The following is a 24356-nucleotide window of genomic DNA, read 5'->3' as shown; positions in this document are numbered from 1 at the left end:
ACAACAGGCGAGGCTCTGCCACCCGCACCCTGCCATTCGGTCCGAGGGGAGCTAGGAAACGCCTGAAAACCTAGTCCAGGGTGCACGTCAACATGCGGTGTATGCGCCCGTAATGAGACAGGAGGGGCCGAAGGGTCGACCTCCATGCGGACGGGGCACCCGACGGGCGAAGACGACACCTGGTCCGGAGCGGGCAATAGTTTCATGGCGGATGACGGCTGGTCACGGGAAGCGATCGGCGGCGCGTGACCCAGGGAGGCGCCCGGCGGCAGCAGCGACGCGTCCGCTGCGGGCGGCGCCGGCGGGAGAACGGGCGGCGGCGGCGGCGGCGGCGGCGCGTCGCCATGGGGCAAAATGGAAGGCATCGTCGGTAACACCTGGGGATGAGGCGAGCCAGTAGATGGGTCCCCAGGGCGCTGACCGGACGGCACCGTTGCTGAAAGCAGACGGGGAGCGGCAGAACCCAGGCGACGGCAGAGGCGCAGCTGATTGAGATGCCGACGCACCTCACCAGAGGCCCCCAAAACCAAATACATCGCGCGGCCGAGGCAGCGAAGAATGCGCCCTGCGAGCCAACGCCGTGAACCTCGATAGTTGCGATAGAAGACAACGTCGCCAGGAGCAAAAGCAGGAGTCTGCTGCTGCGCAGGAACCTGATGCGGCGGAATGTCTGCAAATTCGTCACATAGACGAGAAACACTGACGGAAGGCACAGTCTGGTTCACTGATAGTACCTGATTTACTATAGACATGTTAAACAACTGAAATAAATCGAAACCAAACAAGTTCACAGCAGTAGAAGAACGAAGAACGTAAAATGACACAAGTTATGTTTGTCCCTTGTATGTGGCAAGAAGTGTGCACTGTCCTAATACAGGGATAGCTTGTCCGGAATAACTATTTAACTTAACATTTGCGGCACGCAACGGAGGTTTGCCCAGTTGTTTGTACGTGTCGTGATTGATCAATGAAACTGCAGCTCCGGTATCGAGCTGGAATGGTATCACTTGTCCGGCAAAGTCCAAATCTACAAAAAGTTTATTGTCCTGCTGACGACAAGAGCGACAGTTTTGTGCAACGTGAACAGACACTGGTACAGAATCACGTGCGACGTGACGGGATTTGCGTCGATGTCGACGCACACTTGTTGTGGGACGAACACAGTCACTGTTAGCGAGAGGAACACTAGGCGGAGTGGCACGAACTACATGAATGTTCATGGGCGAAGGTTCCCGAGCCTGTGTGTCCTTGATTCGATTCCGGCGCGAAGCAAAGGGCCTGGAATGGTTGTGAGTGGCTGATCGGAGCTTTTTCTGGCAAACACTTTGAACATGCCCTTTCTTATTACAGAAAAAGCAAATAGCTTGGCGTGACGGGCAATTCTCACGCGAATGTCGAGTTGCACACCGCGGGCATGATTTCACTGCATTTGCTTGCTTGCGCGGGACACGTGGCGGTGCGGACGTGCGCGAAGGCTGTTTACAGGTTCGCGCAGCGCGCCCGGCAGGCCGGTTAATGCGACACACTGCTGGCGAAGTTTCAAAGGATTCCTGAGCAAAGTCAAGTGTGTCTTGCCTATCCAATATGTCCATTACTTGTTGAAGGGAGGGATTGACGAGTTTCAAAATCTGTTCCCGTATGCGAACATCAGAAACGCTCTGTGCAATTGCATCACGCACCATAGTATCTGAATACGGGAGTCCACAGTCACATTCAAACGCACAATCCCTAGTAAGTCCTTGCAAAGTTGCAACCCACTCCCTATTAGACTGACCGGCCGTACGTTTTGTACGAAAGAACGTATACCGTTTTGCAACGACATTGACTGTTTCTGTGAAATAGGCATCTAAAGCAGACAAAATTTCCTCGTAGGACAGAGTTTCTACGTCGCGCCGGGGAAACAATTTCACTATCACATGGTAGGTGGACACACCTACACACGAAAGCAAAAACGGCTGCCGCTCATTACCTTGAATTCTGTAGGCGGCGAGATGAGATCCAAATTGTCGGGACCATTCTGTCCAAGACTCAACGGCTGCATCAAAGCTACGAAACGGGGTTGCAACCGCATGTCGTGGCGGCGGTAGCGATGAAGCGGCGGCGGCCGCATCGTTGTGCAGCGCCTGTTGACCCTGGACGAGCTGTCCAAGGGCATCCAATAACGCCTGCGTCTGCTGATTCTGCAAGCGATAAAATTAGGACAGTACATCTGGAGAATGTGGCGAAGCCATGACCCAAGCAAATTAGTGCAATACGAACGCTAAAGTCCCTTTTTAGACTCGTCGCCAATGTAGTGGACTGACAAGGCAGCCAGTCCACAGAGACGGGTAGCCGAAAGGGCACGCGTACACACACGCCGACTGGCGCGAAGGCTGGAACAGGATACGTGATGAATGTGATAAAGAAAAGAACGTAGCTACTAGAACACTTAACTTTTATATCGTCCTTTGGTACACAGCAATCTTGATGAGAGAAGTGAGACTATCTTGAGATACATGCAATGGTACAAATGGCGCCTTGCTAGGTCGTAGCCATTAACTTAGCTGAAGGCTATTCTAACTGTCTCTCGGCAAATGAGAGAAAGGCTTCGTCAGTGTAGTCGCTAGCACCGTCGTCGTACAACTGGGGCGAGTGCTAGTACGTCTCTCGAGACCTGCCTTGTGGTGGCGCTCGGTCTGCGATCCTGACAGTGGCGACACGCGGGTCCGACATGTACTAATGGACCGCGGCCGATTTAAGATACCACCTAGCAAGTGTGGTGTCTGGCGGTGACACCACAGAAAGAACACTATCAATTTTTGCGTGTACGCTTGCGTTTAGCTCGCTTGCGTAAGCAGTGGTAATGGCTTTAATTTTTTCCTCCATGGTGTCATTCGAATTTTTGATTTGTGCTTCGATGTCCTCTATCCTTGATTCTAAACTGTTGAACCTGCTGTCACTTTAATTTGCTAACTGACTGATTTGCGTTCCAAGATTACCCATGTGAGCTTCAATGTTATTACTCTTGTTTGTAAGCTGTGCCATATTTACTTAAAAACTGGTTTTCATATCAGCAAACAATTTTAGTATATCTGACAGCGAGCATTCACGTGACTGCGACGCGGTCTGTGGCGCCGACAGCTCACGTGTCGCTTCGTCGTCTGTTGTTCCCTCACTACGACATACAGGTTTGTTTACACCCGCGCGCGGTCTAAGTTGCCTTGGTTGCTCATCAGCCATCGTAAATTTAAAGTAGTTACACTGCACGAGCTAGAAAAGATAATTTTTTTTAATTATGATTTTCACTTCTCAGGTGCGCCAAGGATTTCGCGTCCTGAATTCTCAGATATTGCTTGTGCGTTATAAAAAAATTGAAACTCTGACACACGAAAATGCCAATATGGCAACGGGAGTGATAAATGAAAAACACTTATAGAGCACTGAAACTGGCACAGATAGCGGCCATTGTGATTTACTAAAATACACAACAATGGAAATTCTTGCTAACTATTTCTATCTATTGTAAGCGAAATAATGTGATAGAGGCGGATCTAATAGCACAAGGAAACAGAAATTTGGAAATTAAATTGCTTGAGGAAAAGGAAAAAAGCGTAGAGAGTGAATGTCACGAGCCGACTGAATGCTCGGTACGCAAAGCTTCAAACGTAATGAAAAATCGTAATCACATTAGTTGCCTTGCGTGCTGCTTTTTATTGCTGTTGTGGATTCTTACTGCGATTTTCTGCATATGCGTCCTTTTTTTTTATCACTGATTTTGGCTTCCAATTTTCTCCAGATGGTAGCATGAAAATAAAAGGAACAAATTAGTTTTTTTCGTCCAGTCCCTGTTCGAGTGCCACAGCTAGCGTTAACAGGTTTTGCTCTTCACATTCAACCAAATACAACACTGATGATGATAATTTATGGCAATGTTTGCCGACAAGATAAAGAATGCAACCTTTAACACTAGATTGCGTACTCACGGCAGTTCTCCTTGGCCGTTTTTTGGTACGACTTGGAAAGAGAGAAAAATTAATGAATAATCGCCGATGGGTCGGTTCTCGATTGTGTTCAGGAGACGTACAGATTGATTGCGCGAGAATAGTTTCTCAAATGACCTATTGACCCGGATTGCTTTCACGCAATCTGACTCTTCAATGAAATTACCTAAGGGACCTATTTGAATAATAAAAAAAAAGGAAACAGTGAAATTTTGTAACAAAATTTGTCAGATCGTAAACTGAACACATTAATGGTTTCCCAAATACAATCGAGACACCGCGATAAAGAGCGAACCTGTAACAAAGTTCATTTAAACATTATTTGTGGTTAATTTAAAGAAAAGAATAATCATAGATTTTCTGTACAGTGAAGCATCAATATATTCTCAAAGTACAAAGGAGTTAAACTATAAACAATAACAAATTTACAATGGATACAAAACTTACATTTTTATGTTTTTCTCATACATGGAGCAGTCCAACAATCGCTGCTTTTGTATGTGTGATATTTTGTAAAAATTAAATGTCCTGGCGTGCGCGTAAGTATTTTTTATCGTCACAAGGTTTACAAAAGCGTTTTCTTCTTGATGATAACTTGGTTTTTCACACTAAATGAAATATAACTTGTAGCGGTGCTACACAAAACGTCTTAACAAGTCGGCGACCAAACATCAAAGGTAATGAAGTACATGTTAACATATCGGCGACCAGAAGTACAACCAACTATAGACTCTAGAATTTTTCTAACAAATGATAAATTGTTCTTTCTTCTGTTTCGCAGCTTCTTGCTATCAAGCGCTGCGGCAATGATTTTAAATATCTGCGCCCAGCGAGTCATAGTGTTTAAAAGTACCTTTTAAACGCTGGCCGCGCGTCTTGGTATAGGCGCACGTAATAAACAGATTTCGTTTCTTTACTCTCGCGTTGTCATGCTTAGTATCATTACAAACTACAGCTCGATGGCTGTCCTTTTCTCATATGCAAAAATGTCTGTAATCCAATAATATCACAGTCGGTAAGTTTCTACACAATGCGGGTCACGTTGTTTTGCTCCTTCCTGCTTACAACCCCGAATTTAATCCAACAGAAAATATTTGACCATTTCTGAAAGGTTGGCTAGCTTGTAGAAACATCCTCTGCAGCGGACCAGCTGTAAAACATTAGTGACAGGAGAAATTTAATTCCGTAGACAAAGAAGTTTGTGTTCCGTTGTGCCAACAAGCTAACAAAATTTAACGAACATACTAGCACTAAGATATCTTTGTTGACGATGAAACTGTTAAAGTAATAATACCCTTAAGTGACGTAGATAGTGACAGCGAAAGTGTTGGGAGTAACTGCGCTCGATGGTGGTGACTGAAAGTGAGTGTCCTGTTTAACGAGCATATGCTTGTGCCCAAGGTCTATGTAGGACAGGTCTGGTCACGATCCATGATCTTTTGCGATAGCGCCTATTTTAGGTCTAGCCTATTACACGACTGTATCAGATTGTTTTTGTACAGGGTATAGTGTTTGTCGCTAGAAAGTGAGTGTATTTAAAAATAGGTTGCTGTGCTGCACCGAATTTCAGCAGCAATTCGTCTAAAGAGGTCAAATTATTCACATTTCTGCAGACAAAGATCAGGGATATAATGGTTACAGAACTGTAGGAGAGACAAATAGAAGCCAACAACACATTCCAAGTTGTGTGAAGTAAGTAAATTACCGGTTCAAAGAATTAGAGCTGAAATATCGTATGTTTTCTATATAATTTATATGTTTACGATTTTTTTAAAGCTTCGCTTTGCGGAACAGTTAAGAGTTACGGAGAGCTGATGGAAGTATGGCATGGAATTCCAACAAAATTTGACGTCCCAAATGCACCCAAACTAAGCGGAAACATCCAAACGCAAGATCAGATGTCAATGAAGGTGAGATATTCATCAATCAACATTTTTCAGTTTTCATATGTAGTCATGTTTCCGACGAAACGCAATAGGTTACTTTATTTTAGATTTATGAACGTAACCTTCCAATCTATGATCTGTTACCATCACTTGTATAACCTGAAATGATTTTAGCTTATGAGGGGACCAATATAGTGGAGAGAAAATTGTGTCCGGAATTAAAATGTAGACGCACATAAATTGATATGAAACAGTTCTCTTTAATACTCTCCTTTGACCCTACTGCAGTTTCTGTTGATTCTCAAAACTGTACTGGCATGCGTTCTGCCGACAACATGAGTTTGTACAGTTTGTTACTCTTGCATTAAGAATAAATCGTAGATCGGAAGGTAGCAATTTTCGCACCCGACACACTAATTGTGCTATGCCAGTTCCGTAGCTACAAATGCAATGTTGGGATTAGGGAACTTGGTTTCATAGCTGAATGCATGCCAGTGTTCGTTTAAAGGCGCAATGCTGGTAAGATGGTTACTGAAAAGGCTGTTTCAACTTTTATTTTAATATTTTTAGCTGTGAAATAGTGGAGTTTCATTATTATATTGCCAGCCGCTGAAGCGTTTGAGGAAGAAACACATGAACAGAAACAGGAAGCATGCAGTACAGATGTAAGTTTTTATAGTGATGTCACTTGCATCGTTATTATAATTATCATTTACATATATTTTGATGGTAGGCCCTTATTATATATTCTTCTCTCTTCACAGATTAAAAAATAAAGGAGAATGGCTGCAATGGAGAGCAAGCTCATCACATTGTTACACCCAGACGAGATAAAGTAATTGGAAATAGTTTCTCAGTCTAACCCTTACAAATGGTCGAACAGTACTATAAGATTAGCTCTGAAAGTGAAATATGCTGTTTGTGCAAAGAGTTACGAAAATCTGAGGTGCAAGGTAAACTGTGTGTACTTTCATTAGATGAAGAGTCCATAAAGCTATTTGTTGAATATGACAAAGGTTTAAAAATATGTATAGGATTTGTTAATGAAGAGTTGGTTCAAAAAATGGCTCTGACCACTATGGGACTTAACTTCTGAGGTCATCAGTCCCCTAGAACTTAGAACTACTTAAACCTAACTAACCTAAGGACATCACACACATCCATGCCCGAGGCAGGATTCGAGCCTGCGACCGTAGCAGTCTCGCGGTTCCGGACTGAAGCGCCTAGAACCGCACGGCCACCACGGCAGGCACTCTCAGTAGTATCAAATACTCAATGATATCAGGTACCAGACTGTAGCGCCTAGAAACGCTCGGCCACTCCGGCCGGCGGTGAAGAGTTAAGCAGTTCATCAGAGGGACAGATTGCCAGGCATGCCTTAGCTTTTGTGGGGCGAGGTTTAACAGTGCACTGGAAGCAGATTGTGGCATATTTTTAACTGGGAACTGTAGAACCCCAAACAAACTTTGTAACACTCTCAACAAAGCAACTGAATGTTTGTATGCTCAGGGTGTAATAGTGAAGTGTATTTCAAGTGTCATGTGTGCTAGCAATGTTGGCATGGGGGAATTCTAGGAATTCATTCAATTCGTATCCAGGTGAACCGAGCGAAGTTAGCAAACTGGACTCGCATTCGGGAGGACGACAGTTCAAATCCGCGTCCGGCCATCCTGATTTATGATTTCCGTGATTTCCCAAAGTCGCTTCAGGCAAATGCCGGGATGGTTCCTGTGAAAGGGCACGGCCGATTTCCTTCCCCATCCTTCTATAACCCGAGCTTGTGCTCCGTCTCTAATGACCTTGTTGTCGACGGGACGTCAAACTCTAATCTCCTCCTCTTCCGTAGCCAGATGAAGTGTGAAATTAAGCATCCGTGCTTGTCTGCCGAGAGCTTATAGTTTGCTGCAGATGTGCCCCACATTTTAGAGAACATTAGAAATTGTTTTCTCTGGCCACAGTAAAAGAAAATACTCTGTGTCACAACACAGTTTCACTGAAGCACGTACAATCTTTCGTGTAACTTCAACGGGGGGCCCGGCCGCTGTGGCCGTGCGGTTCTAGGCGCTTCAGTCTGGAACCGCGTGACCGCTCCGGTTGCAGGTTCAAATCCTGCCTCCGGCATGGATGTGTGTGATGTCCTTAGGTTAATTAGGTTTAAGTAGTTCTAAGTTCTAGGGGACTGATGACCTCAGATGTTAAATCCCATAGTGCTAGTGCTCAGAGCCATTTGAACCATTTTCAGCGGGGGGTGGTGGTGGAGCTGTACTTGTTCTAAGTTTGTCAGTTATAGTGATTAATCCGGGTGCATTTGAAAGATGAGGGTTACAGTGGCTAGAATCTTGTTGTAATGCAGCTTCAGCTTTATAGTTTACTGTTTTAGCAGGGCTTCTTTCAAAAGAGGCTCTAACAACAAGCTGGTTTATTAATACTATTAATAAGTGGTATGAGAAAGAAAACTGGCGTTCTACGGATCGGAGCGTGGAATGTCAGATCCCTTAATCGGACAGGTAGGTTAGAAAATTTAAAAAGGGAAATGGATTGGTTAAAGTTAGATATAGTGGGAATTAGTGAAGTACGGTGGCAGGAGGAACAAGACTTTTGGTCAGGCGAATACAGAGTTATAAATACTACATCAAATAGGGGTAATGCAGGAGTACGGTTAATTATGAATAAAAAAATAGGAGTGCGGGTAAGCTACTACAAACAGCATAGTGAACGCATTACTGTGGCCAAGACAGACACGAAGCCCACGACTACTACAGTAGTACAAGTTTATATGCCAACTAGCTCTGCAGATGAAGAAATTGAAGAAATGTATGATGAAATAAAAGAAATTATTCAGGGAGTGAAGGGAGATGAAAATTTAATAGTCATGGGTGACTGGAATTCGGTAATAGGAAAAGGGAGAGAAGGAAACGTAGTAGGTGAATATGGATTGCGGGCAAGAAATGAAAGAGGAAGCCGCCTGGTAGAATTTTGCACAGAGCACAACTTAATCATAGCTAACACTTAGTTCAAGAATAATAAAAGAAGGTTGAATACATGGAAGAAGCCTGACGATACTAACAGGTTTCAGATAGATTATATAATGGTAAGACAGAGATTTAGGAACCAGGTTTTAAATTGTAAGACATTTCCAGGGGCAGATGTGGACTCTGATCACAAATACCTTTAAGTATGGTTTGTATGCTGTGCAAAATTCATCGAACAATCTCTCTTACTTATGAAGAAAAGTGTACCTATAGCAACACATGCCGCCATTAGTAAGTGAAAAAATGATGAAATTACACACGTAAAAAAAAATATTTTGTTATGTTTTCGAACTTCCACTGCAATGAGTGTGAATCCTGAATCCTTCCTGGTGATGCTGACAATGTTTTAAGAATTTATTTGTAAAAGTATAGACACTGGAAATAAAAATGTCCTGTGATGCCTCTAGTGCTCCAAGTCGGCCCGTTTGACGTCCTACCCCCCTTAAGTAGTCTGTAATTGTTCCTTGCGTTCCAGTCGCTGAAGCACAATATTATTATTGACAAAGAACTGAGGGGTGTTGTCGGTAGAATGGAACGCATAGTGAGCTTTCCTGGCCAGATTTGTTCTGATAGCATTGTTTTTAACCAGTTGCTTGTTTTAAGGCACATGAAAAGGGTCAACTTTGCAGTCATCTAGTTACTAGTGATTCTCCCGTGATACACTGCACAGTTCCTCTGACTCGTTTGTTCACTCAGAATACAATACAGATATAAATGTCATAAACGCTAAATTAAACTCTATATTTTTAATATCCTCAAAACTAATCGTTTGCAAATGCTGCTGTTTTCGTATTCACAAGCCTACACAACTTTCTATGTATAAAGATAGCACTAGTAATAACGTACAACATTTGTAACTATTCGTACAGCAACTTCTGTAGCAGAAGTCACAGTCACGGCATGATTGTGATAATGTGGCGTCAGTTTTCTTTGTCAAGTGTTTACACTGAGCAGGTACAAACATTCATGAAGGTACATCGTTTTGCTCAAACGAAGTAAGCAATATTGGTCTTACACATACCGAGCATTTTACTTTTAGACTTAAACATATAATTTCCGACACAAAAAGCAGGCAAACTGTTTTCGGAACGATAATAATTTCCGGAAGCAACCGCTCTCCTCCCTAGCGTCTGTGTCGTCTGCTCTAGCCCCGATGTGGCGGCTCCATAAGGCACATTGGTGTCCAGACCTTCCCTATATAGACCATGCTGTGCCGAGCTTCGCGGCTGTTCTCTCCGTGACGTCACCCATGAATTTCAATGTCTGGCGCGGAGTGTAACGCCGCCCGTGGAACAGGTGGCTGGCTGTGAAGGCAGCCCACTGCAGCGAGGCAAGTGAGGGGGAGCCGCCAAAGCTGCTTAGCGGAGGCCGCCACCGACTGCCGGGAACGGCAACCGGGCCCCACAAAAGCCGTGAGCAGCCGAAGGCAGCAGTAACTGCAGTCCAAGAGCTCTGCAGGCGGCAGACCTGAACTCTAGCCTGGCGTCTCACAAGGGTCGACTGCTTCCCCTAGGAAAACAAGAGACAGAAAGAAAGAGAGAGAGAAGGTGCAAAGGCTGCAAGGAAGCACTGATCTAAGCAGGCTGCTTGCCTTTCGATTAACTCCACAGTCTTCAGTCAGGTTCATTTGCCACTTTCGTGCACGTTTACAATTCTAAATGGAGATCTATCGAGCTGTTGATAGTGAAAGCAGGCTGATAATAGAAGCAGTTTAGACAATCAAATGAGAGACAAGTTCCAAAGTACAGTTAAAAATTTTCCATAAACGAAAAGTATGTTGTGTGCACTGGCAGTTCCAGTACATACAGGAAACAAACTTTATCCCAGCGCCGGCCAGAGTGGCAGAGCGGTTCTAGGCGCTACAGTTTGGAACCGAATGACCGCTACTGTCGCTGGTTCGAATCCTGCCCCGGGTATGGATGTGTGTGATGTCCTTAAGTAGTTCTAAGTTTTATGGGACTGATGACCTCAGAAGTTAAGTTCCATCGTGCTCAGAGCCATCTGAACCATCTTTATCGCTGCAAATGAAGCCAACAGACATAATTAGTAAGGATAGAGAGCGAAATAACTGGGTAAAAGAACGGACATTTGTGAAACAGAAATACATGTAGCCAAAGAAACTAAAGCTATCTGTGCTTCTTTACTCCTGGTGCGAATCGAGGTATACGACTACGAAATGAGTAATGGATACATGTTACCAGCAAACTCACTTCGATACTGTAGTGAACTCGGGAAATTGTTTTGTGACATCAAACAACGGTCGCCCCCTGTTGGGCGCCAAAAATGTAGTGAACTGTGAATTCTTCTCTCTGCTGTAGGACGTGAAATGAGGAGCATCTACATCCATACTCCGTAAGCCACCTGACGGTGTGTGGCGGAGGGTACTTTGAGTACCTCTATCGGTTCTCCCTTCCATTCCAGTCTCGTATTATTCGTGGTAAGAAAGATTTTCGGTATGCCCTAATCTCTCTGATTTTATTCTCATGGTCTCTTCGCGAGATATACGTAGGAGGGAGCAATATGCTCCTTGAACAAAAGCCCGTACCGAGCTATTGAGCATCTCTCTTGCAGAGTCTTCCATTGGAGTTTATCTATCTCCGTAACGCTTTCGCGGTTACTAAATGATCCTGTAACGAAGCGCGCTGCTCTCCGTTGGATCTTCTCCATCTCTTCTATCAACCCTATCTGGTACGGATCCCACACCAGTGAGCAGTATTCAAGCAGTGGGCGAACAAGTGTGGTGTCATCTACTTCCTTTGTTCTTCCAATGAATCTCAGTCTGGCATCTGCTTTACAGACGATTAATTTTATATGCTCATTCCATTTTAAATCACTCCTAATGCCTACTCCCACATAATTTATGGAATTAACTGCTTCAAGTTGCTTACCTGCTCTGTTGTAGCTAAATGATAAACGATCTTTCTTTCTATGTATTCGCAGCACATTACACTTGTATACATTGAGATTCAATTGCCATTTCCTGCACCATGCGTCAATTAGTTGGAGATCCTCCTGCATTTCAGTACAATTTTCCATTGTTACAACCTCTAGATATACTACAGCATCTTCCACAAAAAGCCTCAGTGAACTTCCGATGTTATCCACAGAGTAATTTATATATATTGTGAATAACAACGGTCCAACGACACTCCCCTGCGGCACCCCTGAAATCACTCTTACTTCGGAAGACTTCTCTCCATTGAGATGACTGATGAGATTGCCCCACGTTAGGAGCCAACAAGTAACTGATATCAGTAATTAAATAAAATCAAACGCAAATGGTACGACATTAAGGTGTTCATGTATGAATGTAAAAGATTGCTTATATGATCAAAACATGAAAGAAATACATTTGCCGGCCGAAGTGGCCGTGCGGTTAAAGGCGCTGCAGTCTGGAACCGCAAGACCGCTACGGTCGCAGGTTCGAATCCTGCCTCGGGCATGGATGTTTGTGATGTCCTTAGGTTAGTTAGGTTTAACTAGTTCTAAGTTCTAGGGGACTAATAACCTCAGCAGTTGAGTCCCATAGTGCTCAGAGCCATTTGAACCATTTTTGAAATACATTTATTTTCGTGCTGTTTACACAAACCAAAACAAAATTATAAATCGCAGGGCCGATTTGACTGGGTGTGGATACGACTCACTTCTTGAGGGGAAGGAGGAGGGAACGAATCGCCTCGCCATTCTTCGTTATCGTTCGTCCTATTCTGCTGTCGGTGGCAGGCGCTGCGTCGCTGCACCGCTGTGCAGAGTCGGCTGCCCTCATCAGCAGTCGCGGCTTTGAGGCGGGTCACAGGTACCATCTCCTTCCTGTCTGCCCACTGTCGGTTGCGTGGTCGAAGCTGTGCTGCCACGGTGTCGGAAGGCGGATGTCGGCGATGGGTGGAAGAGCACCTCTGTCCTCTCGCTTCCGCGGTATCTCCACGATTCCTCTTCTCCTTCTCATTCATCTCCCAGCTCAACTCCTTTTCTAAATATTCTTCCTTTCGGCGTTGTCATTGGCGGACGAAATCGCCAATGCAACCCAATGACAGATCGTCGTTTCATCGCCACGCCTCTCCGTGCAGGGTATCTCAAATGGGCTGGCGTGTGGCTCATGAATCGGTATCTTTCACATTCTTAAGATGTTTTCCAGCATTCCGAGGCTGTTGGGACAGCAGCTACACAACACGCGAGGCCTGGACACATGTTTGGGCTCCGTCTCAAAATATTCCGACGTCCGTCATTTACAAGGAATGTCCTCACTGTCGAGGAAAACATCTTCTTAAGGATGTTGGCTTCGTTCACACGACTCCCGGCGCCAATTCCCCGCGCTTCTTTGCACGCTCCTCCCTGTGCCAGTGGGATGCTAGAATTGTCGGCACATCCCTGCTTTCTAAGTCAGGTAATGTGACTGCCGCCAGGCCAGAAGAACTCAGATGCTTTCGCGCGTACATTCTTGGTGTTCCGTCCTAATGGCTGCAGGTGTCCATCAGTTTTCGGCACTCTTCTCGTCGTCAGACGGGCCCTTCGCATCGCGCCCTCCTTGAGCGAGGCGAGGGCATCCGCCCCGCCTTCCCGCTGTATCCCTGCGGAAAGACTGCACCCGGAGGCTCGCCCCAGGATGTCCGGCTAGGCTACTCGCGGCGCGTTGGAGAAAGTGGCTGCGGTCGGTCGTATTACAATACCTAAAGCACGTAACACACCCACTCATCTGATTACCATAAATTTTGGCATTATGCGACAGGCTAAATTCTGAATTTAGCGACCATTCCTAACGGGTAAGGATGTCAATTTTGGGGCAGAAACTTTGGCTATGTAATACTATTCTATTGAAAATATAGGTTTTGTGGTAATAAAGTTCACTCTTAGGGCTGCCCTATGTAAATCAAAGTATCTTTTTCAAATACGATGAGAAACAATCACACCTTCGCATACATATTACGAACGTCGAATCGCAACACATTTCAGTAAATTGAGGTATTGTCAGGCGCTATTCTGATGGCACACCGACGTTTCTAAATATTTCATTCTATTCCGGCACGACTGACACGAACACTGGTAATTTCCACTGCATATGCTGATATTCAATTTTTCTCGTTAACCAGTATAATTATGTTGGTTAACCTATGGCGAGGGCGACACATTCATCCGGTACTTCATCCGTTCATACGCTACTCACTACGCACTTTTCATAACAATCACTCCACTGAGACTCTTCGACCTCGAAAATCGATCTTTGTCTCTACAAATGAGGTGTGTGAGTCCACAACGAACAGCTCTGAATAAGAGATCGAGTATTCCTTATGAAGCTAAAGATAGTAAATGTGAAGAAATTCTGGAACATACTGAACTGATAGCGGACAAAGGTTTCTGATGTTGGAGACTCCCTACACTTTTTATGTCGGGTGACAGTTGCTTTCAGTTGTATTATTCTTCACTGCGTTACTGCCTCGGGCATGGATGTATGTGATGTCCTCAAGTTAGTTAGGTTTAAGTAGTTCTAAGTTCTAGGGGACTGATGACCTCAGCAGTTAAGTCCCACAGTGCTCAGAGCCATTTGAACCATTCACTTCATTAGGCCATCGTCTATTCCGTTCTTAGCCGCTGTATTAAAGTTCAGCGTTCTTTGAAGCACTCTTTCATCCCCTCCAGTTGAGTCTGAAAGGTAACACTCTCTTGTGAAACTTAGAACTGCTAGTGGTCACACCAACTCTTGGCCGGCCGGTGTGGCCGAGCGGTTCTAGGCGCTTCAGTTTGGAACCGCGCGACCGCTACGGTCGCAGGTTCGAATCCTGCCTCGGGCATGGATGTGTGTGATGTCCTTAAACGTTCTAAGTTCTGGGGGACTGATGACCTCAGAAGTTAAGTCGCATAGTGCTCAGAGCCATTTTGAACCAATTCTTGTCTACATAAACATTTCACACAGTTCGTATTACTGTCAGTCATTCGTATACCAGCTACATCAGCAAATCGTGTAGGAGTTGAAATTATAGCCTGTTTGCCTTTGCAGCAGCCCAACCCTTTCTTAATGTCATAGTGCACACGCGACAGATGTTGAAGGCAGAAAACTATCTCTTTTTCATTACTCCTTCAGTCAGAAAGCGCAATGCCGGAATTTCTGCTTTTTTATTTGCACTGTTAATTACAAGTATTGTTTGTTATCTTGTGTCCTATTGCTGTTCACATAATTTGCTGCTGCTGTAATACGCCATGGCGTTAATTCCTACAAGTACTGAGCAAGAAATCTCAATCCTCGTATGTTATTTGGAGTTCCTGAAATTACTTGTGAGCAAGTTCACAATTCAGAAACACGCTTTGCGAGTCCTCAGTTGCGTCGGTATCTATAAGATCCAATAGCCTCACCCAAAAAATTGAACTCAATAGAAGAGTGTGTGGCCGGCTTTAACGTTCCAAAATTTCGCTTTCGTCTGTAGGGTGATCACACACCTGTAGCTAGCGCAAATATTTCTTGTTGTTGCCAAACATTAATTAAATTGCACGGATGGTAAGTATGACGGAGAATAATTGTCCTCAGTTCAGTGTTGTTATAACTTAGCAAATGAAACCCTCAACTCCACACCAGGTAGTGTGGCGACAGATTGACTGGCCTGTCTCTTTATACAAAGTTCTGCCACTAGTTAGAGTTGCACTTATTTCATAAATTAAAGATCCGACCAGTGGTAAGTCTCGCGAGTTCTCCAGTCTACAAACAAGTCAAAATATTCCACTGTTCAAATCATACGTAACTTACCGTAATGGAGCATAGCACCTCTCTTTGCCGGTCCGTTTCCGGCGTCACAGGGTTACCTGAGCATGTTGTTGCATTTATAAATAATGTAATTACATATCACAGTCTCATGCACTTAACATTTATGGCAAGGAAAACATATTTAACTACATAAATAGAAATTAACGTAGCGTATTCATAAAGAGCGTCTTTTCGCGTTCTTTTCAGTGATGGTTCCAAAAATGTGTAATTTGCATCAACTTTAAATGACTTGAATTTTTAATAATGGACAGATGAATATTTAATTAATAAACTAATAAATCAAGAGAAGAACCAATTGTAAGACTTATTGGAAAGCGGAACAGTGGTATGGGTACAGTGTGCTTCTTTCATAACGAGTTTCTGTGTGACGAAATTGGCGTTCTGACATATTTGCGTAGTCGGCTGTGTGTTAGTTGGTAAAGCAAGACAGGAAAGTGTTGTGTCGATTCCCTAAGGTCTCGACACAATGAGTGGCTAGGTGCACGCGAAACTAACGCAGACGGGCGTAAATTCTGAAACAGGAGACTGGATGAAAACTATAAAGAAAAGAAGAGAGATTCTAATATACTTAACTTTAATGTAGTCTTGTTCTTGTTGAAATACATCTCTTGCATAGTAGTAAGCAATTAGCAATGATACACATGGCGCCTTGCTAGGTAGTAGCGATGGACTAGCTGAAGGCTATTTAATCTGTCTCTCGGCAAATGAGAGGAAGACGTGATACGTCTTGTCGCAAGCTATGTCGTCCGTACAACTGGGGCGAGGTCATGTCCGTGTCTCGTGACCTGCCCTGTGGTGGCGCTACGTTTGCGAATACACAGTGGCGACACGCGGGTCCGACATGTACTACAGGACCGCGGCCGATTTAAGTTACCACCTAGCAAGTGTGGTGTCTAGCGGTGACACCACAGAAAGTACAGCTGATTCCATTAACTTTCGTCTGCCAAATAGACTATGATGACTATTACTCAAGGCCATACCAATTTTGTTTAGGCAGTCTAACAATTTTCTTCTAATCGGGTCGACGTTGTTTCTACAATTTCTTTAGCACAATTATAATTCAATTGAGAATTCATGCGCAGGTGTACTTGTACTTCTGACAGGACGATTCTGTGCTTTGTTACTTATGTTCTGAGGTATTGGCTGTAATAATTTTCCCGACAGGTTATAAAGTCCGCCAGCTTTGCTGCGTTCATCTATGGCGGTACTTTCTCACACATCCGCGCATTGAAGGGACCCAAAAGTACATTAGCCAGCTATTGCAAGTTCCGCCCTGTGGCAGGTCCTCAAGCCTCATGTTTACAAAACACGAGAAAATCAGTTTGGATTTAGGGAACATAAAGGTAACAAGGACGCAATTCCCAAGTTACGCTTGACAATGGAAACAACAAAGAAGAAAAAGCAACAGACGCTCTACATTTTGTCGACCTAGAAAAAGTTTCCGACTATGTAAAATGGTGCAAGACGTTCGAAATTCTGATAAATATGAGGGAAAGTTACGGGAAAAGATGGGTGATATACCACATGTACAGGAATCGAGAGGGAACAATAAGATTTGAAGAACAAGAAAGAAGCTTTCGGATTAAAATGGTTGTACGAATGAGATGCAGTTTTTTCCCCTGTTGTTAAATTTATACTTGAAGGAGCAATGATGGAAATAACAGAACGTTCCAGGAGTTATATTAAAATTCAGGGTGTAAGGGTATCAATGATAAGATTTGTTGATGGCATTGCTATCTTCACTGAAAGCAAAGAAGACTGTAGGATATGTTGAATGGAATCAACAGTAGAATGGGTATAGAACATGCATACTGACTGTACCAGAAAATGGCAAAGTAATGAGAAACAGCGGAACTAAGAATAGCGAGAAACTTGACATCAAAATTGGTGAACGTGAAGTAGAAGAAGCTAAGGAATACCGCCGCCTTGGAAGCAATGTAATCTACGACGGATGAAGAAAGGAGGACATAAAAAACAGACTTGCAAAGGAAAAGAGACCGTTCCTTGCTAAATGAAGTCTGCTAGTATCATTTTTCTGAAAATATATTTTTGGAGCACATCGTAGTACGGTAGTGAATCGTTGACTGTGGTAGAACCAGAATATAAGAAAGTAAAAATAATTGATATTTAGTGCTACAGAAGGACGTTGAAATTTGCGTGAGCTGATAAGATAAGTAATGAGGTGGTTCTCCGCAGAACCGGCGACAAAAGCAACGTATGGGAAACACTAGCAAGAGAGAGGGACAGATTGACAGGACTTGTGTTAAAACATTAGACAATAACATCCGTGACAATAGAGAGTAAAAACTGTCGTGGAAGGCATAGAATGGAGAACATCCAACTAATAATGGATGAGATACGGTACACGTGCTGCTCTGAGTTGAAGAGGACAGGGCAGGAGAGGTATTCGTGGCAGGCTGCATCTGACCAGTCTCACAAAATACGTACTTCATCATTAAAACACACTGTGTTATTTCGTGTGAAATATCCGTTATAGGTTGGTTAACATAAGGAGAGAGTCTGAATGACTTCTCCTTTGAGTTGTATTGTCGCTTCAGCAGCAGGCCCCAGACTAAATAGTTCCAAGCGCTCACACAAACGAACGAATAGTAGACGATTCTACCAGAGAGATAGCCTACACTACTCTCTCCGTTCTATTCTTGAGTATTGCTGTACGGTATTATGAGATCCTTAAGTACACTGCTCAGCAAAATTCAAGGTCGAGCAAGAGAAAGTTTCGTAACATATTATCTAACTGGTGGAACTGTATTACAGTGCGAGAGCACGTTACCAGAGTTCTCCCAGCTCTCCTCAAGGCGTGAGATGAGCGTAGCTACAGCGCCAAGTATGGTAGGCGCCGCAAAACGAGGGAAAAGGCCGTGCGTGTCGGTCAGGTGATCAGGCACCGTGGTGGCCTCCGTCACAACATGGTGCGGAAACAACATCTGGATGACTTCAAGCGCGGAAGGACGAAGTATCACGATACAACCCACGGGTCTGGTATTGCTCACAGTATTGGTTCAGGGGCGTGGAGAGCTTCCCGAACTACAGGCGTTGCTGCCCGAAGGGGAGGAGATGGTCGATCACAGCCTATTACAGCAGCGGATGACCGCTGTGTTGTGCAACAGGCAAGAAGCGGTCCGCTTTAAACACGAGGCGTAGTTACAGCCTCATTTAAGAGGATTGCAAGGCTCACGCTCCACAGTGGCACGACGACTGCATGGTGGTGGTCTCTTTACCCGACAACCGGAACGTTGTGTACCGTTGACAGCCGCACATCGGCGGCACCGTTGGCTGTGGTGCCAAGAGAATAGAGACTGGAGCAACGGGGAGCGGGGTGCCGAGCTGTTCTCAGAGGAAGCAGATGCAGCCTGAGTAGTGATTCTGGAGCTACCCCAATATCACGAGAGGTGGAACTCCTATTGCACCAAGGAACACTGTCGAACATGATTGATATGGTGGTTCCGGCATTATAGGCTGGTGATACATAATGTCGCATACTGACACAATGTCTCACCGGTCAGATTTGCTATGACAGTCTACGTGCGTCTTGCCGAGGATACATTCGGTCCTGACTTCATTTTTACAGACGACAATGCACGGCCACGTCGACCAGAACAGGGGAAGGAGCTCTTGAAGCCATGAGGGTAGTGGGTCTTTCTGTTGCCACGCCTTATATCCTGCAGAGCACGTGTGAGACGCGTCATACCAGTTGTTTCTACACTGACGGAAAAAATAGTACACCTATAAAGACGATGTCGATTTTGATTCGACACAGCATTAAGCCACTTCGGGATGGAAGATGTACTGGTAACGGTTTCAACGTCGTCAGCCATCAGATAGCGTAGTGGCACAGCTACCAGAGCGCCATCTGTGTCTGTCCCTTGATAGGGAATTCTCACAGACAGAAGGCTCAGTGTAGTCCAAATGTATGAAGCAAGCAGGCAATCATGCCACGGAGACTCACTCCTGCTTCCTACAAGCAACCGAGAGAGTTTGAAAAAGGTCAAATTGTGGTCTTCCGAGGGTGAGATGGTCCTTTCGAAGAACTGCCACACAAGCTGGACATGCTGCGTTAGTTGTGCAACCACGCCAAATCCGACTGTAACCATGCCGACCCTGCGAAAACGCTGAACAAGGACACAAAGAGTGACATGAAGAAGGGACACGATGAGGGTCATTTGTTAAGGCATCAGGAAGTAACTTCCATAGTGCTAGACAGAGTTGTAGACTGTAGCAACTGCAGAGGAAGACGGAGAGCAGAATACATCCACCAAACAATTGAGGTCATAGGTTCAAAGTCTGGCACACGAGAGGAATTTGTTGCGGGCCGCATCGAACTAGTCAGAAGACTAATGAATGAAAAAAAAAATAATAATAATAATAAAAAAGGACTTTGGTCATCACGTTTTGCTCACCAGTGTAATGCTTTAGTAGAGGGTTGACAGGCGACATTAGAAAATTGGAAGAAAGAAACCTTACGTTTCTGGTTGCGGCCCTATATTTTCACGAAATTACTATTGTTCACATTTTCTTCTAAGTGCCAAAACATTTCGATCACTCCCACTCACATAGGAAGATATAACGGTAATGAAATGAAATGTCGTGTGGTTAGGGACTCCCGTCGGGTAGAACGGTTGCCTGGTGCAAGTCTTTTCAGCTGACACCACTTCGGTGACTTGCGTGATCAGTAACGATAGTAACAAAGTAAGATAAATCAGAGCTTGCACGGAAAGATTTAGGCGTTCATTTCCCTCACGTGCTATTCGTGCGACAGTCTAAACGGCAAGAGGGCAAGAAATTGTCTAAAAACGGTTCTACAAACCTTCTGCCAAAAATATAAGTGGGATAAGAGTGGTTAGAGAGTAATCGTGCAGGTGTGGAGTTGTGTGGTCGCCTTTTTTTCATTTCTCTCTCTCTCTCTCTCTCTCTCTTTTTTTTTTTTTTTTAGGGCAGTGGTTTGCAGATATATTTTACAAAGTTCCACATATGAAACGCCGTTGAAACTTTTGAAAGCTGTCCATGGATTAACTCAATGAAATCACCAGATGTGATGAGTAATCCATGCATTTAAATGCATAATAAATAAGTAATACTATGAACTTGCGTTACTGAAAGCTGTCTTGCATTGTATGCCTGCAACGAGAAATAAGTACAGTGATAACTGCTCTGCTTTGTAAAATGTAGTCGCCGTCTGCGACCTACCTAACTTGTAAGAAAAGGCATTTATATTTCTTGACCGTTTCGAACTTCAGTGGGGAATGATATAAATGTTAATTAGAACTACGACAGCTGTACTTCAGGTACGTTTATTACTGCAGAACTTGTTTTGTTCAAAACGAACATCTTATATTACCGACTCAATATTAGCAACGTTCTTCGTAACTCATTCTCACACGGCTACTGAAATTTGCGGGTGTGGCATGACTGCAGCACTCTTCGTCTTTCTCCAGTTCACAGGCAGACTTAGTTTCAAACTTACGCACGTTTCTCATTTGTGCTCTTCTACAAGCCAACTATTTAGCTATGAAGACAGACGGAGCAGTACTCTGTCAACAAAGTTAGGAGGAGCCGTGCAAACTATGGAAAATTGCGAAGCAGAAGTAGTAGAAGTAATACGGTAGAATTAAAACGCGGATTACTGGTACTTCCAATTCAGTTATCGTGCCTAAGGAGGTAAGCGGAGGGGCGGCTGGGACGGCCGGAGTACTATAACGTAGCCTGCGCCAGTCGCAGCCACTGTGGGCTGTTTGTGTGTGTGTGGGGGTGGGGCGGGGGGGTGGAGGGGAGGGTTGGAAGCAGAGGCTTCACTCGCAGAGACTATAGCGCGCCTCCTGTTGTGTTCCGCCACTGTGCCTGAGCGGCGAATGGCCACGCCAGGTGGGCAGAGACGGCGGTCACGGCGCAGGCAGCGCCCGTGTTTATTGCAGGTGCTGACCGAGATGAAGGCCGGGAACGGCGCAGAGGCGAGCAGGCGGTGCCGCGTAGACACAGTAGTGTGGGTGCGGCCCCGCAGGCGCAGCTCGTACTCGGAGGTCATACATAGCTGATCAAAATTATCCGGACACTTATTAGTAGACACTGAAATGGGCTGCATCCATCCTTCGCCTTTATGACAGCTTGACTTCTGCTGGGGACACATTCAGTGAAGTTGAGCCGTGCTCACTCCGAACTATGCGTTTCCTTGAATTTGGCTGTCTATCTGTGTTTGGTGTCCTGCCGTAGTTGCGGTCACGCCGTGGTTCTTCCTACTTCTACGTGTGGCAGCAGGGATGAGTATCGATATTTGCACCGTGTACCATCTTTGGTCTTGTGCATATAGTTTCCGCTAGGGGTGTGCGGACAGTCGGTCGGTTGGTGCGGACCAGGGAGGATAATTCTGTGCGGCGCAGTCGGCTGGGTCCACTGGCGCTCCCTGCGCAGGGTCGGAGCGTGTGTGGAGCTGTCCGATCGCTACGAGCTTCGTGGCTCACCGACCCAGGACGTCAAAGTTGAGGGATGTCGTAAGTACCCAAGCCACATCGGTTCATGTTGTGTCGTTCGTTTTGGTGGTTCGCTGTTGGGGAACAACTCCGGGTGTGTGTAGTGGTGAAATCGAGCCGCCGTGCGGTGGAATTAACTATATTGGTTCACTAGATTTCAAGTGCACCAGCGGAATTTTCTGCCTTGTGGCAGAAATTTTGAAGTGAAACTAACCGCCACCTCATTTGGCCCTTTCCACAGTCCTAATCACCTGTTATGCATTGCAGGTTTATCAGACGTATCAGAGGTGTCTCAATCTCTGTAGAGGAGTGGCAACTCATTCTTCCTCAAGAGCGAATAACTGAGAAGGCAGGGATGTGGGACGCTGGGATCAGGAGCGAAGTCGGCATTCTGAACCATCCAAAAGTCTTGCTATGTCTTCAGGTCGTCTCCTGGACCGGCCAGTCAGTTTGGAGAATGATTTTCTCTACAAACCGTCGCCTCAAAGATGCTGTTTTATGACAGGGTGGCCTGTCGATCCGATAAAAAAACAGCCGCTGGCTCCGAACTGTTCCTCTACAGCACGCAGTACACAGTGCTGTAAGATGTGTTCACATTCTCTCACATTTAGCGTTTTCCTAAGCCCCATAACGGAGTGGCACCACAGCCACGAAAAAGTACCCCTGCACTGTCAACACCAACGCCTCTGTACTTCACTGTCGGCATTACACAGGATGGCAACTGTGGTGTCACCGCCAGACACCACACTTGCTAGGTGGTAGCCTTTAAATCGGCCGCGGTCCGTTAGTAAACGTCGGACCCGCATGTCGCCATTGTCAGTGATTGCAGACCGAGCGCCGCCACACGGCAGGTCTAGAGAGACTTCCTAGCACTCGCCCCATTTGTACAGCCGACTTTGCTAGCGATGGTTCACTGACAAATTACGCTCTCATTTGCCGAGACGATAGTTAGCATAGCCTTCAGCTACGTCATTTGCTACGACCTAGCAAGGCGCCATTATCAATTGCTATTTATCTGGTGATGCATGTACCGTCAGACCGATGTTCACCAATTATGGATTAAAGTTAAGTATTCCAGCAGCTATGTACCTTTTTTGCTAGTCTCAATTCCTTGTCATTTTCCAGATCTCACGCCATCTTGCGTGAGCTTAAACGCGTGCCTTTCGGCTACCTCATAGTGGCTTGGCTGTCTTGCCAAGTCACAACAGCAACTGTCCAGGCACTCACCAAACCAAAACACTTCCATCGGATTGGCACAGGTTATACCACAGTCAATCATTCGTTTCCAGTCCGTTGTCCAGTGGCGTCACTGTTTACACTACCTCAAGGGTCGCTTAGCATTAACTACGAAAACGTGTGGCTTACGATGAAGTGCTCGACTAACGTACCCCAGTGTCTTCAACTCGCTACGCACAGGCGTTTTGCTAACGGGGCTACCGGTAGCACTTTGGAAATCACGACTGACTCCTTCCGCTGATTTCGTGCGACTTTTGCAGCTACCACTCAGAGTGCTCCACGGTCTCCGTCAGTCAGCACTTGAGGTCTGCCAGGTCTTGGTGTAGCTGTGGCCGTTCCTCTGCGTTTCCATTTCACAGTCACATCACCAACAGTCGACTTGGCAGCTTCACAAATGCTGATTTGTCCCTGATGCATTTGTTACACTAGTCACAGGTTCAAAGTCATTGACTCCTGACAGCCACTTTCTGCTGTTACTGCTTCTCTTCTGTCAACACATCTTGGCGTCACAGAGTACTTGTAGCACAAGTTTTACCAGTAGTTCAGCATTTACTTGTAGAGGATAATTTGCAAGGCAGCTATATGCAGCATGTTTCAAATTCTTTTCATTAGCTGTTTGTGAGTGATAGCTCGCATCATGGGGAACAATATTTGTAAGAGACACAGTGCTCGCTGTCGCTTCCCAGGGACGCTCCAAGTTTTTCAGTGTTATTTATGACCCAGAGAGGCTGCAGGGCGTAGTGTGTGTTGCTTATAATCTAGTCGAGTGCTCCTAATGAAAGGGCACGAGCAGATCAAAATTAAAGTTCGTGATTCGCTACTAAAGCACCTGTCTCCACTTAGAGACACATATTCTTAAGGATTTCCTTTTCAGAATCGCTCTACCCACTTACTGGTGCACATTTGGTCAGCAGGCCGTGACAGTTCAGTGAAATCACGTCATCCCATGCTCGTCAAATTCAGTAAAAAGACATTTATTGTCCCCGATA

Source organism: Schistocerca nitens, unplaced genomic scaffold, assembly GCF_023898315.1.
Source record: "Schistocerca nitens isolate TAMUIC-IGC-003100 unplaced genomic scaffold, iqSchNite1.1 HiC_scaffold_380, whole genome shotgun sequence".
Taxonomy (NCBI): domain Eukaryota; kingdom Metazoa; phylum Arthropoda; class Insecta; order Orthoptera; family Acrididae; genus Schistocerca; species Schistocerca nitens.
Note: the sequence above shows the minus strand (reverse complement) of the source record.